Source organism: Chrysochloris asiatica, unplaced genomic scaffold (assembly GCF_000296735.1).
Source record: "Chrysochloris asiatica unplaced genomic scaffold, ChrAsi1.0 scaffold00137, whole genome shotgun sequence".
NCBI classification, from domain to species: Eukaryota; Metazoa; Chordata; class Mammalia; order Afrosoricida; family Chrysochloridae; genus Chrysochloris; species Chrysochloris asiatica.
Window position 1 is genome coordinate 7,664,270 of NW_006408655.1, and position 4,770 is coordinate 7,669,039.

The window sequence follows — 4,770 nt, forward strand, 5'->3', positions numbered from 1 at the left end:
CATAACAATAACAACAAAAATGTATATATATACTTTTAAAAGAGATAATGCTCTTATGATAAATCTTACATACTGATATAACATTGAATAAAACTTGAGGTTACAAGTTTCATAGTAGGTACAAGAATTCCCTTGCAGTTGGTGATGAATAATGAATGACTTTACTTTCTCAAGAACCAAACATTTTGAAGTGAATGTTTATATACATATACAAGGAGCCCTGGTGGCATAGTGGGTGAGGCATTGGGCTGCTCACTGTAAGGTTGGTGGTTCAAACCCACCAGGTTTTCCTTGGTAAGGGTCACTCTGAGTTGGAATTGACGCAATGGCTGTAGATTGGTTTGGTGCGTTTATGTGTATCTGTTCTGATACCTGTCAATTCAGATTTGACAAAAAATCAGATTCATGAGTGGGCAATAGAGATACAGCAAAACAATTTTGTATTTTCCCTCTTTTAAATAAAGGGTTCATAGGATAAGCACTGGTCCACAAAGTCAGTTTGAACTGCAAGACCAGTGATTCAAATTCACTAGCCACTCCTGGGAAACCCTATACAGGGTCTCTATGAGTCAGAGCTAACTCGATGGCACTTAATGACAACAAGTGCACTTAACATGAAAAATTTTATAAAAGCAAGTTTCTCAAAACATGCATGTTTCTTTGCATTTACAGTAAATTCAGAAGTTAACTGATACTGTTCTCGTTCTATGTCGGGACCAATTCGATAGTGCTTAACGACAACAAGGACAACAAAGCAAAATCTAAAAGTATTTGAATAAATTTTATTACCACATCTATATTTTAAAACTAGGAGAAAATCCCATCATGCAATGGGAGTTTCATTCTGGTGGTTTAGAAACAACTTCCAGCCATGTTAACTAACAAAGACCATGTAAATAGAGACCTAAATCAGCAATCGGGTTCTTAGACAAACAGTGATAGGGAATTTGCTGTTAAGTGCTGTCAAGTTAGTTCTGACTCACATCAACCCTGTGTATTCCAAATAGCAACTAGTGGGTTTGAACTGCTGACCTTGCAGTCAACAGTCTAGTGCTTCTACAGTGCCACACCAGGGCTCCAGGTGACAAGAGCTAGAGTTTCAGGAAAGTAAGTTCAACGTGACTAGAATGCTCTGGCTATGATCTCTTTTCACTATTATTAACTATAAATTCCTATTCTGGTTATGATTTCCATTTTGTGGTATTCAGGATACTTCCCTTTGCTTGTTTCTCAGCTGTTTTGTTTTGTTTTGATTTTTTTCCACATAGCTTGTGTTTTATCTAATTAAAGTTTAGGCCATTTCTTTCTCTGGTACAAGCCTTTTAATTATCACATACTTTATAACATGACCTCCTGTCAGTTTCCTTCAGACCATTAAAAAAATAATAATTCCAATGACCTTTTCTGCTTTACCACTGCCTTTGTATAGAGAGAATATTTCTTGTCATCTTCACAAAGAAATTATACGGGTTAAATGAGTGTCTGTATGAGTGAGAGCTTTGTACAGCCTTCAGTTGGCCAAGAATTTCATGCTCTAGCTAAAATTACATGAGTCATATACAACTGCTACCATTTTCTAGTGTGTGAATATCACCAAGTGACTTAACTTTTCTGTGTTTCAATTTCCTAATATGGGAAATGGGAGGATAAGAACTATGCCCTGGGGTTGTTTAGTGATGGTTACATGAGACAGTTCATTTATAAAGTCAGAACCTGCTTTGAATAGTCGTGGTTCTAAGCACCCAGCGTGAACAGAAGTTCTGACATTGGACAGGGATCAGGGCCAGTATTTCCTCACAGACTCCTCTTTCTTTATTTTGAACTTAAATAATGAATAGAAACCTTTCACCTGTTTTATATGTTGGAGACCTATAGAAGTTTACGCAGTCACACAGTGGGGAAAGGTGTTTCAGATTCGGAGCCAATCTCAGCCCAGCAGCACTGTCTTGGAGAATGACAGCACCGGACCACCGGTGGAGTCAGCCCAAGCTCAGGATGGCTCCAGCTTACTGCCCTACATGGGATGCCATGGTGTGTATCAGAGAGAATGGGGGAATCGATCTTATGACCTCTGTTTGTTGTCACTTGCCCTAGCTCTGTTGTTTCTGGTAATTTAACATCAGTGTGGTCACCAGACAGACAGTTCTGTGTCAGCATTCTGGTGTTGAGACCAGGCAGCCTGCAATGGGCCTGCAGATGCCCCTGCCTGTAATCACCCCGATCCCCTTGCAAAATAAGGAAGCCAGGCAACAGAGCAGAGGCCCAGTGTAGGGTGTGCAGGCTGGTTTAATGAGGAATGACACACTGAGATGGATCAAGACTCACAGTGACAGGAGGCCATGCAGTGTGGAGACTTGGGGGCAGGACACGCAGGCAGTTAACAGACCACCACTTGGGAAAGACAGAAGGCGTTTGGGCCCCTAAGGGCCCTCCTCCTGCAGGTTTGCGCACGAAGTGAGGAACCCCTGCGAACAGAATGTGCAAGGCTCATGGCATTCCTTTCTGCCCTGCAAACACTGGGTCCAGATAGGCCTGGTCAGAAAGGGGGTCTGCACACTGACTTTGGGGGCTGGGTTGGAGCAAAGGTAGTGTCCTCTTGGTTCACAGCAGGGGTGGTGTCCTCAACTCTCACCAGGGCCTTATTACAAAACCTGAGAGTCTGAGAGCCAGAGCTGGGCACTATTGCTGTTGACATTCATGACCATCCCAGAAACCATTCCAGAGGCCCTGCCCTGCTTGGGCCCACCCAACTCAGAAGATGCTTGTGCCTTTGACCCAGTAGATAAGAACATCTGGACAGTGGCTACAGGCCTATGGCACTGTGGCTGCCAGGCTGGGGGATATGGGGTTGTGGAAGCAGCTAGTGGGCCCCAGGTGTCGTGGGGTGTCAGGACCTCATCTGTGCCTCGACCAGGGTAGGAGGGACCGGGACCAAAGCAGAAAGACTGGACCTTGCTCAGATGATCTCGTTGGCCACAAACACCATGCAAACCAGTGCCATGCCTGCCACCAGCGGCCTGCAATCTTCCAGAGTTCTTGCTAGGAGAATCAGATGTTTGGCTAGGTAAAAAGCACAGAACTTCCTGGGACCAGTGAGGTAGCTTCCAGCCCCAGGGGGAGGAGGAGTGGGCTACTGAGCATGGGGAACAAGCACAAGGACCAGACTGACGGGTGGGGTGGAGGTCAGCTCCACAAGCACAGGTACTTGTATGTGTAGATGTCTGCTTTGCAGTTGGGGCACATGTGGGTCGCATCCTGGGAGTCATTGGTAGCGACCCAGGGCACATGCCATGAAGCAGCAGAAGCAGCCCAACATGAAGTGCATCCAGCTAATCTCATAGGAGAGCTTGGTAGTAACAGCCTGCTGGCAGTGGGGAAGGAACACTGTTGAGGGGCTGCATCACAGCAGGGAGGCATAGTCTGAAGCCGGTGGGGCTCCACTTTTCTCCTCTAAAAATGGGGCTGTGGGGCCCCCAGAATATGGAGGGGGTGACTCCTTAGACATGCTCACTACTTCTCAAATCCCTGGCACGGAGTCAGAGGAGATGGGACAGGCAGGTAAGGGTACTCAGCGTCTGGCCTGGACGGGCAGGCAGGTCAGACTTGGGAGCTCTAGAAGCCACAGCTGGCCAGACAAGGGCACAGGCCCAGGGCGCTGGGCTCTGCGATTGTGACCCTCAGGCCCATGGAGCGTTGCGCTCACCACAGCCTCCTCTTACGCTAAATCAAGGCTTTCAGGGCCTGCCCTCATTTGTTGTTGTTGTTGTTAAATGCCGTTGAGTCGATTCCGACCTACAGCGACCCTAAATAGGGTTTCCGAGGAGCAGCTGGTGAGCTTGAACCGCTGACCTTGCAATTCAAACAGCTTCGCATTGCCTGGCACATTAACTCACAGTGCCACACCAGGACTCCTGTCCTCATTTAGACGCTGCTGAAAGCTAGGCTATCTTCCTTGGGTTTAGTAAGGATGGCAGGATGTAAGTCTCCTGGCTACACATAGGTCTTTTGATGACTGGCAGGTAGTGGTGTTCACTTCTCCTCTAATGACTTTACTTTGAATGAGTTATGTATGCTGATTTTTCAGTACTGCCTCTTTGTGCTTAAAGCTGCAAAAATATTTCCTACCTGATCTGAAAGATGGGAACAATAAGAGTACTTAACTCCTGGAATAGTAATAAGATAAATCAATTGAATTTCTTCCACAGGATACAGTGAAGCATAGTATTCTAAAAAGAACAAAACAAGAGGGGAAAAAGCATCTGTAAGCTAAATGTTACCTTGTACACATGTAATGAGATGGAAACAAAACAAAGACAGTAGACAAACAAAAAACCCTAGCATTCTAAACATGGAGTGATTCTTCAAGTGATCTCTCTTCTTCCAAGTGTTGCTCTCCAACTTACACTGCTTAATATAATGATGCTGCTGTTACCCAAAAACCTTAGGGATTTCTTCTTTCAAAAGGGTTTTTCAAGGTATTAGCTGTCATTGCATTATATCTATGACAAATATATTTCTACTTTGTAATTTATTATTTAATAATGTTTATAATTTTTGGGCATGGAAATGTTTTAGGATTATATAGACAAATCTATTGTGATTTCTTCCATTGTTTCCTGTTTAGTCCTTTTCTATACAAAAATTAAATATGAACTTATATTTTCTCTTAGATCTTTTTGCAGTTTCATTTTCAAATTTACCTCTTTAATCCATCTTGGATTTATTTCAATATATAGTATGAAGTAAACATCTTATATGACCATTTTCTTT